General features: G+C 34.9%; 1 protein-coding gene across 13 annotated transcripts in view; it reads left to right on the top strand.

Moving 5' to 3' along the window:
* Positions 1-15361, top strand: part of PSD3 (pleckstrin and Sec7 domain containing 3) — a 733176-nt gene that overhangs the window by 401377 nt on the left and 316438 nt on the right. The window lies entirely within an intron of this gene.

Below are 15361 nucleotides of genomic sequence, written 5' to 3'. Positions count from 1 at the left end.
AAAGAATTTTGAACAAAAAATAGTACCCTTCTTCCAGTTTAAAGGTGTCCTCTAAATTTTTTCATTACAAGTTTAAGTAATTAAAACTTACAAAATTAATTTTTGATATGGACATTATTGACATTAAAACTATTCTTTCATTAGTGTCTAAAGGTTAGACCGAGTGAATAGTACTTCCAAGTGACAGTAAGTACTTCTGAAAATCTGTTCCTCCAAAGAACAATGAGAACACTTGCAAAAAATGGTCAGAATGTTTTTAGAACTCTGGAGATTAATGAAAGGCTTGCAACAATCTGTAGAGTGTTTATTGAAGAAAACAAAACAGAACAAAAAGCTGAATATCCATAAGAACAGTAAGATTTTGTGGTGTTTTCACTTGCTTTTTTATCATTCCCCTGTCCTCAGTTCCACAGTAATCTTAAAAACCATTAGTCTCTCACAGTCATATTAGCTGTGAAAACCAGAATCATTGACAGGAATAGGCAGTTAGGAGCTCCCTCAAAAGCTCCATTCCCAGGGAATTGTCATTATTTGACTTGTCTGGCAGCTGCCTGGAAAAGCCTCACTTGCAGAGCTCGTTTTTTTTTTTTTTTTTTTGATCTGACTGTGCGCTCATTCAGTAAAAACAATCTTTTCCCTAAGCATTTGACCATTGTTCAACATTACTGTTGCATCTGGTTCCAATAGCAGTTGGGCAAACATAAGGTTGACCAAAAAACTTAAAAGGAAAAGCTGGGAAATACAGCATACTGGTGAACTTTGACATATTCTTGGGAATCTATGTCCACCTGCCTTGGAAAAACCTGAGAAGGCTTGAAGCTCTTACCTCTGACGACCCTTGAGATTCTGCATAAGCAAAAAGTGAAGACTATGACAGACTTAAAAATATCTTTAAAAAAAATCTTAAAAAAAAAAAAACCTGTCTCCTGGAGCACTGAAATTATACCTTAACATGCATGCAGAACCCAATGACAAAGGCTGGGATGCTTACTCATTCCAGGCATTTCAGGAAATCTCTATCCAATAATAAGATCAGCTAACTGAGACTTCAGGGATCACATCCAACAAAGAATTAGTTCAGGAAAAGCCACTAAACAAACAATACAGTAACAACAAACAGTTGGGGAAGGGGAGGAATCTGATTTACAGATTTGCCATATTATTTCAAATCTTTAGTTTGCAACAAGTAGTTCTTGCAAAGAAAGAAGAATGTATGGGTCATACGCACTAAAGGAAAGCAGTCAATAGAAACTGCCTCGAGGAGAGCCAGACATTGGACTAAAAACATTAGAAAAATGGACTAAAAACATTCAGCTATGTGTTGTCTAGAAGAGACACATTTTAGATTCAGAGGCAAATATGTTTAAAGTTAAAGAATGAAAAAAGTAGTACCATTTAAGCAGTCATTGGAAGAGAGCTGGAGTTTCTGTGTTAATATCAACAAAATGTACTTTATGACCAGAATTAGTAGAAACAAAGACATTTTATAATGATGAAAGGGTCAATATACCAAGTGGATACAACAATTCTAAGTTTAGGAACGTAATAATAGCCCTGTAGGGACACCTGGGTGGCTTACTTGGTTAAGTATCTGCCTTTGGCTCAGGTCATGATCCCAGGGTCCTGGGATTGATCCCTGCATCAGGCTTCCTGCTCAGTGGGGAGCCTGCTTCTTCTCCTGCCTGCCTCTCCCCCCGCTTGTACTCTCTTTTTCTCTGTCAAATAAATAAATAAAATCTTCAAAACTAATAATATAGCCCTGTAATAAATGGATAAACAGGGATACCTGGGTTGAGGCTCAGTGGGTTTTGCCTCTGCCTTCAGCTTGAGTCATGATCTCAGGGTCCTGGGATCCAGTCCCCCACCCCCTTCCTTTGCTGCTCCCCCTGTTGTGCTCTCTCTCCTCTCACTCTCTGTCAACTAAATTCTTAAAAAAATAAATAAATGGATAAACAACTGGCAAGTAGAAGGTAGATAATACTCTGAAAATCAGAGCACCAAAATATAGAAGTTACAGAACTAAAAGGAGCAATAAACAGCAGTACAGTAATAGTTGGGGGCTTTAATATCCACTGTTACCAGTGGATAGATCACTTAGAGAATCATTAAGGGAACAGTGGATTTGAACAATAGTATAGGCCTGATGGATCTAGGAGATGTATACATTCTGACATATACATTCTATCTAGCAGTAGTAGAATACATGTTATTTGAAAGCACACATAAATCATATTAGGATAAATCATGTTAGGCTACAAAATAAGTCTCAAGAAACAGAATATGAGAAAAATTAGGTCAAGTACCTTTTCTGACCACAAAGGTTAGAAAATGAAAATAGAAATCAATAACAGGAAGAAAGCTGGAAAACTCACAAATATGTAGAAATAACCACTGGATCAAAGAAGAAATAAAAAAGGCAATGAAAAATTGTCTTGACACAATTAAAAATGGAAACGCAATATACTAAAACTTATAGGATGCAGCATAAATGGTTTTAAAAGGAAACTATAGGTGGAAGCACATATGTCAAGAAAAAAGAAACATATCTTAACCTAACCGTATACCTCAAGGAACTAAAAAAGAACAAACTAAGCGCAATGTTAGCAAAAGAAAGGAAATCATAAAGATAAGAGCAGAAATAAATGGAATAGAAGATAGAAAAGCAATAGAAAACATTAACAAACTGAGTGGGTTCTTTGAAATGATACCAAAGTTGAAAAACTATCAGGTAGACTACACAAGAGTAAAAGAGAGGATTCCTAAATGAATAAAATTATAAATAAAAGAGGAGATGTTACAGTAGACACCACAGAAATAAAAAGAATGATGAGAAACTACTATTAACTGTTATACTCCAACCTAATGGACAACCTGGATGAATTTCTAGAAACATGGAGTCCACCAAGGAAATAGAAAACCTGAACAGACCAATGATTAGTAAGGAGACTGATTCAGTATCAAAAGCTTCCTAACAAAGATAAGCCCAGCACCAGATGGTTTCACTGGTGAATTCAAACATTTAAAGAAGGATTAATGCTAGTCCTTGTCAAACTCTTAGAAAAAATTCAAGAGGAGGAGGAAGCACTTCCAAACTCATTTACAAGAACAGTATTACCTTTATACAAAAGCCAGATAAGGTCAGTATAAGAAAAGAATATTACAGGCCACTGATGAAGACATGCAGAATTTCTCCAAATACTAGCAAACCACATTAAGAGCATGTTAGAAGGAACATACACTGTTATCAGGTGGGAATAATTCCGATCGTACACATCAATAAATTGATGTATTACATTAATAAAATGAAAGATAAAAATTATATAATCATCTTAATATACACAGAAAAGACATTTAACAAAACTTAATATCCTTTCATCATAAAAACTCTTAATACATTGGGTATGGAAGCATGTATGCCTCAGCAAGGCCATACCACTGCTACTACATGGTGAAATGTGAAAATTTTTCCTTTAAGAATGAGGCGAGTGTTTCTATTCTCACTATGCCTTTTCAACTTAGTGATGCAAATCCTAGCCATAGTAATCAAACAAGGAAAAGAAATTAAAAGAATCCAAATGGCAAAGAAAGAAGTAAAGTCATCTATTTGCAAATGATGTTCTTAAATGTAGAAGAATAAAGGCTAAAGACTCCACACACACAAAAGTTAGAACTAATAAAGGAAATCAGTAAAGATTGAAGATAAAAAGTTAATATGCAAAAAAATCATTTGGGTTGGGTTTGCAGTAATGAGAGATTATCTGAAAAAGAAAACCGTCCCAGTCACAATATTATCAAGAACAATGAAATACTTAGGAATAAAAGGAGGTGAAAGATCTGTACACTGAAAACTAGAAGACATTGACGAAAGAAATTGAAGACACAAATACATGGGAAGATGTGCCATATTCATGATTGGAATAATTAATGTTAAGGTGTCCATAGTACCTAAAGTCATCTATAGATCCAATGGAATCCCTACTCAAATTTCAATGGAATTTTTACAGAAAAGGAAGAATAACCCTAAAATTTGTATGGTACCACAAAAATCCCAAGGAGCCAAAGCAGTTTTGAGAAAGAGGAATAAAGCCAGATATATGAAATTTCCAGATTTCAAGTTACATTATAAGGTTACAGTAATTAAAGCATGATACTGGCATAAAAACAGACACATAAACCACTGGAACAGAATTCAAACTCCAGAAATAATCTCACATATATACAATCACATATATATAATCACTATATATATATATATATGTATATATATATAATATATTCAATATATTCAATATATATGTATTCAACTTATATAAGTTGATTGTGTGTGTGTTTGTATATGAATATGAATATATATATGCCAATGGACAGAATTGTACAATATAATTATATAATATAATTATATATATTGGTGTGTGTATATATATCTACCAATGGAACAGAATTATATAAGTTGATGTGTGTGTGTGTGTGTGTGTGTGTGTGTATAATTTTTTTAGACAGCATGAGCAGGTGTAGGGGTAGGCAAGGAAAGGGAATGAGAATCTTAAGCAGACTTTACACTGTGCACAGAGCCTGGCATAGGGTGTAATCTTGCAGCCCTGAGATCGTGACTTGAGCTGAAATCAAACATTGGACACTTAACTGAGCCACCCAGATGCCCCACAATCAACTAATATTTGACAGGGGAGCCAAGAATACTCTATGGGGTAATGATTGTCTCTGCAATAAATGGTATTGAGAAAACTGTATGTGCATGTGAAAGAAAAAAACTGGACCTCTATCTTACACCACTCACAAAATTAACCCAGAGTGGATTAAAGAATTATATGTAAGGCCTGAAATCATAAAATCCTGGAAGGAAACATCAGAAAAAAGCTCCTTGATACTGTTTTTGGAAATTATTTTTTTAATCTGACACCAAAGCAAAAGGAACAGAAATAAAAACAGGTAAGTGGGACTACATCAGACTAAAAAAGTTTGCACAGCAAAGGAAACCACCAACAAAATGAAAAGGCAGCCTATGAAATGAGAGGAAATATTTATGTATCACATATCTGATAAGATATTAATACCCTGAAATATAAGGAACTCCTACAACTCAATAGCAAGAAAAAAATTTAAAATTGGGAAAGGAACTGAACTTTTCCAAGGAAGATCTATACAGATTGTCAACAGGTACATGAAAAGATGCTCACCATCACCATCAGGAAATGCATATCAAACCACAATCAGATGTTACCTCACAGCTGTTAAGATGGCTGTTATCAAAAAGACAAGAAGTACAAGCGCTGGTGAAGACTTGTAGAAAAGGGAACCCTTGTGCATTGTTGATAGGAATGTAAATTGGTTCTTCTTGTCACTTCTGTGTACCATATTGAAGGTTTAACTAGTGGAATTAGACAAGGAAAAAAAAACATACCAGGATTAGAAAGGAATAAGTAAAATTATCTGCTTGCAGAAGACTTGATCTTGTATATAGAAAATCTTAAGGAATCTACAAAAATAATCTTAAAAACCAGTTCAGCATGGCTGCAGAACAAAAGTTGAATGTACAAAGATCAATTATATTTCTATATATCAGTAATGAATAATGCAAAAATGAAATTTATTTCATTTACAGTAGTATCAGAAATAATAAGATACTTAGGAATAAACTTGAAATAAGATTATTACATTGATGTTGAAAAGTATAAAACGTTGTTCAAAGAAATCAAGTGTAAATTTATCCCATGGGGATTGGAAAACTTAAGGTGGCATATTCTCCAGAGTGATCTTAAGAGTCAGTACAATCACTGTCAAAATGCCAGATGTCCTTTTTTTCGGCTGGGGGGTGGTGGAGGTGGGGGGTGGTCAATCTTGAAGTTCATATAGAAATACCAAAAAAATCAAGAGCACAGAAATAACTTGGAGGACTTACACTTTTTTTTTTTTAAGATTTTATTTATTCATTTGACAGACAGAGATCACAAGTAGGCAGAGAAGCAGGCAGAGAGAGGAGGAAGGAAGCTCCCTGCTGAACAGAGATCCTGATGTGGAGCTCGATCCCATGACCCTGGGATCATGACCTGAGCCGAAGGCAGAGGCTTAACCCACTGAGCTAACCAGGTGCCCCAGGATTTACACTTTTTGATTGCAAAACTTACTGCAAAACATTGCTAAAAGAAAGAAGACACAAATAAGTGGAGAAACTTCCCATATTCTTGGATTGGAAGACAATATTGTTAAGATGTCCATACCTCCCAAAGTGATCTGTAGATTCAGTACAGTTTGTATCAAAATCCTAATGGCATATTTTGCAGAAATAGAAAAAAAAATCCTAAAATTCATATGGATTCTCAAGATACAATTTTGGAAAAAAATGATTGATTCCAAAATACAGTGTAAGGCTACAATAATCATAAGAGTGTGATAGTGACATAGGCAAATAAATCACAGCGCATAGATAGACCCTTGCATATTTGGTCTAATGATCTTCGACAAGGATGCCAGGACCACTCAATGGGAAAGGACAATCTTTTCAAATGGTGTTGGGAATAAAGGATATCCAAGGCAGAAAAATGAAGTTGGACCTTCATACCATATAAAAAAATTAACTCAAAATGGTTTAACAATCTTAATATAAGACCTAAAACTGTAAGACTATTAGAAGAAAACATGATGTTGGACCTAACAACTATTTCTTGGCTTATGATACCTAAAGCACAGGCAACAAAAGCAAAAATAGACAAACAGGGTTACATCAAACTTAACTCTTGTGAATGAAAGGACACAGTGGAGTTAAATGGCTGCCAGTGGATTGGGAGAAAATATTTGCAAATTGTATATAATAAGTATATGCTTATCAGTAGTTACTTTAAATGCAAATTGACTGAATTCACCAATAGAACACATGGTGTGGCTGAATGGTTAGGAAAACAAGAGTCATCTAGATGTTGCCTGTAGGTGACTCACTCCAGAAGTAAGGACACACACAGAAAGTGAGGGGATGGAAAAAGAGATTCCATGGAAATGAATATGAAATGAAAGCCAGAGTAAGTATACTCTTATCAGGCAGAGTAGACTTTGGGATTGGGAGGGAGACAAACCATAAGTGACTCTTAATCTCACAAAACAAACTGAGGGTTGCTGGGGGGAGGGGGTTTGGGAGAAGGGGGTGGGATTATGGACATTGGGGAGGGTATGTGCTTTGGTGAGTGCTGTGAAGTGTGTAAACCTGGTGATTCACAGAACTGTACCCCTGGGGATAAAAATATATGTTTATAAAAAATAAAAAGTTATATCAGAAAAAAAAAAAGACTGTAATATAAGTAGGTATACTTATGTCAGACAGAGTAGACTTTAAAAGACTGTAATAAAAGTAGAGAAGGGCATTGCACTGTCTTAAAAGGGGTCAATACAATAGGAAGATAAAATACTTAGAAATGTATATGCCCTCAACATAGGAGGACCAAGATTTATAAAGCAAATATTACAAGACTTGGAAAAACTGAAAGCAATGCAATAACAGTAATGTTTCATAAATGGACAGACCATTCAGACAAAAGATCAAGACGGAAACATCAGGCATAAATGACACATTAGACCAGATGGATTTAATTGCTATATACAGAACATTTCATCCAAAAGCAGCAGAATACACAAACTTCTCAAGTGCACATGGAACATTCTTCAAGAATAGATCACATGTTGAGTCACAAAACAAATGCAAGAAAACTGAAACTATATCAAACATTTTTTGCAATCATAATGATGTGAAACTAGAAATCATTTACAAGCAGAAAATGAGGAAAAAACTCAACAAAACTTGGAGATTAAACAGTAAGTACTGAACATCCAGGGGTCATTAAATGAATCAAAAGAGAAAGGAAAAAAATACCTAGAGATACATAAAGAGAAATATGACATATCAAAATTATGGAATGCAGCAGTCCCAAATATATGACACATAACAAAAAATGGTTCTAAGAAAGAAGTTCATAGTAATATAGACCTACCTCAAGAAACAAGAAAAACCTCAAATAAACAATCTAACTTTATACCTCAGAGAACTAGGGAAAGAAGAGCAAAGCCCAACATTAGTAGAAAGAAGAAAACAAGATCAGAGAGGAAATAGAGACTAAAAAAAAAAAAAAAAAAAATAGACTAAATAAATAGACTAAAAAAACAATCAGCGAAACTAAACTGGTTCTTTGAAAATGTAAACAAAATCAATAAACTCTTAAGTTTGACTAACCAAGAAAAAAAGATGAGTACACAAACAAAGTAAGAAATGAAAGGGAAGTTACAGCTGATACCACAGAAATACAAAAGATCATAAGGGACTATAATGAACAATTATTTGCCAACAAGGTGGACAACCTAGAAGAAATGGATACATTTCTATAATCAGGGGCATCTGGGTTGACTCTGTCAGTTAAGTGGCTGCCTTCAGTTCAGGTCATGATCCCAGAGTCCTGGGATAAGTCTCCCTACTCAGTGAAGAGCCTCTTTGCTTAGCATGGAGCCTGCTTCTCCCTCTCCCTCTGCCTGCTGCTGTGTCTACTTGTGCTCTCTCTGTCAAGTAAATAAAAATCTTTTAAAGAAATTTCTAGGAACATAAAATCTTCCAAGACTGAATATGAAGAAATATAAAGTTTAATAGACTTTGGTAGGGAGATTAAAACAGTAATCAGAAATCTCTCAACAAATGAAAGTTCAGGATCAGATGGCTTCTTTGGCAAATTCTATCAAACATTCAAAGAAGATTTAATATTCTTCTCAAATTCTTCCAAAAAGTTGAAGAGGAGGAAACTTTTTCCAACACATTTTACAAATCTAGCATTATCCTGATACCAAACCGAGAAAGGGAAACCACAAAAAAAGGAAAATTATAGGCTAGTATCCTTGATAAGCATAGTAGAAAAAATCCTCAAGAAAGTATTAGTAAACTGACCCAGTAATATGCTAAAAAGATCATACATCAGGATCAAGTGGCATTTATTTTAGAGATGCAAGGGTGGTTCAACATCTGTAAATCAATGTGATCTTTTGTAATTTAATTTTTTTCAGTGTTCCAAGATTTATTGTTTATGCACCACACCCAATGCTCCATGCAATATACGCCCTCCTTAATACCCGCCACCAAGCTTACCCAACTCCCCACTCTCCTCCCCTCCAAAACCCTCAGTTTGTTTCTCAGAGTCCACAGTCTCTTATGGTTTGTTTTCCCCTCCGATTTTGCCCAACTTACTTTTCCTCTCCATCTCCCAATGTCCTTTGTATGATTTCTTATGCTCCACAAGTAAGTGAAACCATATGATAATTGACTCTCTTTGCTTGATTTATTTCACTCAGCATAATCTCCTCCAGTCTTGTCAATGTTGATACAAAAGTTGGGTATTCATTCTTTCTGATGGAGGCATAATATTCCTCAATGTGATCTATTAACAAAATGTATGATAAAAATCACATGACATCGCAGTAGACACAGAAAAAGCATTTGATAAAATGTAACATTTATTCATGAGAAAACCTCAACAAAGTGGATATAGAGGGAACATACTAATGGCCATATAGCACAATCCTAGAGCCAGCATCATACTCAACAGTAATGTGCTAAAAGCTTTTCCTCTAAGAACAAGACAGGGCTGCCCATTCCTATCCCTTCAAGTCAATGTAGTATTAGAAGTTCTAGGAACAGTGGTTAGACAAGAAAAAGAAATAAAAGATATCCAAATCAGAAAGGCAGAAGTAGAACTGTTTCCATAGATGACATGCTACTACATATAGAAAATCCTGAAAAATCCACCAAAGTCTTACCAGTTGGAACTGATAAATGAATTCAGTAAAGTTGTAGGACACAAAATCAATATACAGATATGCATGGCATTTCTATATGTTAATAACAAAACATCAGAAAGATAAATTAAGAAAACAATTCCGTTTATAAATGCAAAGAATCCCATTTGTAATTGCATACAATCACAAAGAATAATATACCCAGGAATGAATTTAACTACAAGGGTGAAAGACCTATATATACTCTGAGAACTATAAGACACTGATAAAATTGAAGATGACCCAAATAAATGGAAAGATAGTCCATGCTCAGGGATTGAAAGAATTACTATTGTTTAAATGTCCATACTACTCAAAATAACCGACCAGCTCAATTCAATATCCATTAAAATCCTAATGGCATACTTCACAGAACTAGAACAAATAATTATAAAATTTGTATGGAAACTGCAGAAGTTTCTCAAGACCAAAGTGATCCTGAGAAAGAGCAAAATTGGAGGTATGCTAACTTCAAACTGTAATACAAAGCTGTAATAATCAAAAATACATTATCAGTATAAAAATAGACACACGGATCAGTGGAATGAAAGAGCCCCAAAATAAATCCACATATATATGGACAATTAAACTACACAGGAGGAACCAAGAACGTACAATGGAGAAAGGAGAGTCTCTTCAATAAAGAGTGCTGGGAAAACTGGACAGCCACATGCAAGATAACAAAACTGTACTCACTGTCTTATACCATACATAAAAATTAAGTCAAAATGGATTAAAGACATGAATGTAAGACCTGAAACCATAAAATTCCTAGTAGAAAATATAGACAGGAAACTCCTGGACATCAGTCCTAATGATGTCTTTTTTGGACCTGACTCCCAAGATGAGAAACAAAAGCAAAAATACACCAAAATGAGAGTATATGAAACTAAAAAGCTTCTGGAAAGGAAAACCATCATCAAAACATAAAGGCAACCTACCGAATGCAAGAATATACTTGCAAACCGTATATCTGATAAGGGGTTAAATATATATATGAATATAGATCTATCTACATATCTCCTATAACTCAGCAAAACCCAAAAAAACTCATTAAAAAGTGGATAGAGGATCTGAATAGACATTATACCAGATGACATACAGATTGCAAAAGGCACATGAGATGATGTTCAGCATCACTAATTATTAGGGAGACCGCAAAAGTTCTGCAAGTCTGTTTTATAACCATGTGACTATACTTACACTGCTGAACTGTATACTTAAATATGGTTAAGAAGGTAAATTTTTTTGCTGTGTAGTTTTTTGCCACAATAAATACAGAGGCAAAAACAACTTTTAGTATAAAGCTACACGAATCAAGAGTCTTATACTGGCATCCAGTCACTTGTCTAGGTCAATACAATAGAATTGAGAATTTGAAGTAAACCCTTACATTTATGGTCAGTTGATTTTCAACAGGGATCCCAAGATTATTCAGTGGGAGAAAGAATGGCCTTTTCAACAAATGATGCTGGGATAGACACATGGAAAAGAATGAACTTGGATTTGTTTTTCCTGCCCTGTAAAAAAATTATTGCAGTATGGATCAAATATCTAAATGTGAGAGCTAACAGTGTATCATTTTTCGGAAACATAGGAACAGATCTTTCTGACCTTGGATTAGGCAATAATTTGTTAATTTGACACAGGCAGCATATATGGAAAGTTAGAAAACAAATGAGCAAATGAAACAAAACAAACTCATAAATATAGAAAACAAAGTAGAAGTTACCAGAGTGTAAGGGAATTGGGGAATAGGTGAAATGGAATAAAGGAGATCATTTGTATGGGGGTGGATGGTAACTGGACTTGGTGGTGGTGGTCATTTGGTAGTGTATGCAGATGTCAAGTTACAGAGCTGTGCACTTGAAATATTTATTTATATTATATATATATTTATGAAACACGCATACACACATTTATACATACATATATGTGTATACACACACACACATATACACACAGACATAAGAAAGTATTCTATGATTCCACTTATGTGAAATATCAAAAGCAGTCAAATTCAGAGAAAGAGAGTAGAATGATTGTTACCAGAGACTCAGGGGAGTTGTTTTTTAATGGGTATAGAGTTAAAGCATTTCCAGCAAAAAAAAAAAAAAAATGGATTTCATCAAGATTGAAACTTTCTGTGCTCCAGACAGCACCATCAAGAAAAGGTAACCCGCAGAATAGGAGAAAACATTTTCAAAGTATATATCTGATAAGGACTCAAATCTCCTTATATATCCAGAGTATATAAATATCTCCTACAACTTAACAATAAAAGACAAATGACTCAATAAGGGCAAAGGGTTTGAGTAGGCATTTCTTCCAAGAATATATACAAATGGCCAATATGTGCATTTTTGAAAGGGTGCTGAACATCATTAGTCATTAGGGAATTGCAAATCAGAGCCACAAGATGGCAATTCATATCTACTAGAAATGGCTGAAATGAAAAAGACAGATAAATGCTGGTAAGGATGTGGAGAAATTGAAACTCACACCTTTAGTAGGGATGTAAACTGGTGTGGTCTGTTTGGAAAAAATTCTGACAATTCCTCAAATGATTAAACATAGAGTTACCGTACGACCTAGCAATCCCACTCCTGAGTTATATATATAGGAGGAATGAAAACATATGTCTACACAAAAACTTTACACAAATATTTATAGCAACATTATTCATAATAACCAAACTGTGGGAACAGTCCAAGAAGCCATCAACTTCTGAATGGAAAGTTTGGCATATTCATACAATGGAGTGTTATTTTGCAATAAAATACTGATGGATGCTAAAATACGGATGTACTTTGAAAAGTATATGGTAGATGAAAGAAGCCAGTTTAAAAAGGCCACATTTTATATAATTACATTTATGTGAAATGTTCCTTCACAGGAAAATCCATACAAATAAGGGGATTAGTGGTTGCCAGGAGATGGTATTGGGGGTGGGAGGAGAGATATGAAAACTGACTGCTAATGGATTGGCGTGTCTTTTGGAGTGATGAAAATGTTTTGAATTTAGATAGTGGTAATGGCTGCAGAACTCTGTCAACACCTAATTACTGAACTGTAGGAGCAGCTGGGTGGCTCAGTTAGATGAATGGTGGAGTCTTGACTTTAGCTCAGGTCATGATCTCAGGATGGTGAGATCAAGCCCTTAGTTGGGTTCTGTGCTCAGCGCAGAGTCTGCTCTTACCTCTCCCTGCCCCCTGTCCTCCCTCCTGCTCACCCTTGTCCCCTCTCAAGTAAACAAATAAATACATAAGAATTACTGAATTGTATAATTCGGAAGGGTGAATGTTATGTGTGTTATATTTCAGTAAAGCTGGTATTTGTAAAAACTTACAGCAGATTTGTAAAAACTTATAGGATGGAGCGGACCCTCCATCATATAAAAAAGCCAACTCTTTATTTCACTTTTTTTCTCCTAATAGTCATAACTGTTTAGTTTTCAAGAGTTTTTTTAATGTAATGTGTTTTTATACTTGGGGAGTCTTTTATTATTTGATACTTATTTATAACAAAATATCTCATGACTATCATACAACAAATGTTTAAATATAAATCACTCTTCAAGAAATTTTTGTTTTGAACAATACAAAAGTGATTAAAAAAGATAATGTTACAAATACTTGAATTCACCAGGTCACATGTTAAAGAAAATTTTGGTTTTTAACTGATAGTTAAATCATATCCTTTTTTGATTTTGAGAATTGGAAACTGTCTGACTTGGAAAAGAATTTTTTATGTAGTCATTATTCATTCATTTTCTCAGATGCTCAGAACATAACCAGAAAGACCTTGTCAAGTCATATGAAAATGACTATTGAATGTACTTGTTACTTTTTACCTTAAGATACCTTTTGTTTTTTAATTATTAGGTGTTCAGTTAGCCAACATTTAGTACATGTACCTTTTTTGATCTGATATACTTGGTAAGGATTGGAAAAGGTAATTTTCAAGGATTGGAAAAGGTTGAGGTAATGGTGTTTTTCAATTAATGTGAGACGGTATTTTTTTTTTATTAAAGTTCCTGTGCTTTAAATAAATTTTCATCAGAACTTAGGGCTGTAGATTTAACTTAAAATCATTGGCAAAGCCAGTTCTCATTGTTAAAACATTCATCCAGTCTTGCATGTAAAGTCTGACTATGCCCTCTTTGCTTATGGAAAAGGCAAGGTTTTTAACAAGTTATTTAGCACTTTCACCATAATTAATTAGATAGGGTAGGTTGGATGATTTGTTTCATGTTGTAAAGTAGAAGAGCAGTTGTGAGGGGGGAGTGGGAAGTGATTACTTTTTTTTTTTTTTTAATTAACATATAATGCCCCAGGGGTACAGGTCTGTGAATTGCCAGGTTTACACACTTCACAGCACATACTCTCCCCAATGTCCACAACCCCACCGCCCTCTCCCTCTCCCTCCCCCCGGGCAACCCTCAGTTTGTTTTGTGAGATTAAGAGTCTCTTATGGTTTGTCTCCCTCCTGATCCCATCTTGTTTCATTTATTCGTTTCCTACCCCTCAAGCCCCTTACGTTCCTTCTCAACTTCCTCATATCAGGGAGCTCATATGATAGTTGTCTTTCTCCGATTATTTTGCTAAGCATAATACTCTCTAGGTCCATCCAAGTTGTCAAGTTGATAAAATTTCATTCCTTTTGATGGCTGCATAGTATTCCATTATATATATCTATATCTATATCTATATCTATATCTATATCTATCTATCTCACATCTTCTTTATCCATTCATCTGTTGACGGACATCTAGGTTCTTTCTAGTTTGGCTATTGTAGACATTGCTGTTATAAACATTTGGGTACATGTTCCTCTTCTGATCACTATGTTTGTATCTTTAGGGTAAATACCCAGTAGTGCAATTGCTGGGTCATAGGGTAGCTCTATTTTCAATCTTTTGAGGAGCCTCCATGCTGTTTTCCAGAGTGTCTACACCAGCTTGCGTCCCACTAACAGTGGAGGAGGGTTCCCCTTTCTCCTAATCCTTGCCAGCATCTGTCATTTCCTGACTTGTTAATTTTAGCCATTCTGATTGGTGTGACGTGGTATCTCCTTGTGGTTTTTATTTGCAGGGAAGTGATTACTTTTAAAACACATAGGTGTATATGTTCCCAGGCAGATCTGTATTTTTGAAGTTAATGTTTTGTATATATACTCTCTTAAAACTATCCATGGCTTTCCAACCCTTTAAAAGTCTTAATATTTTTCCTCAACTTGAGGACTAATATTCTAGCCCTTGTTCTTTTCTGAAAAATAGCCTCATAGAACATACATATTCTGTACAAGGATATTAATACATTGGTACACTTCACGTTCACTTGAACCACATATTCCCAGAGATCCCATACTGGTGCGTATGTGTTCCATATCCCTCTTCTACCCTCATGACAGATTTCTGCTGGTGTCCAGATTGAGCCTCTGAATCCTTCTGAATCCTGGCAGCTCTTACTAGTTGACTGAAACTGGCCTAGGAGTTTTATTAGTTTTCTAGGTCTAATATATTTGTATTTTCTCTTTTTTTGTT

This window comes from Mustela nivalis (assembly GCF_964662115.1).
Source record: "Mustela nivalis genome assembly, chromosome: 20".
Lineage (NCBI taxonomy): Eukaryota > Metazoa > Chordata > Mammalia > Carnivora > Mustelidae > Mustela > Mustela nivalis.
This window is presented reverse-complemented; position numbering and strand designations above follow the sequence as displayed.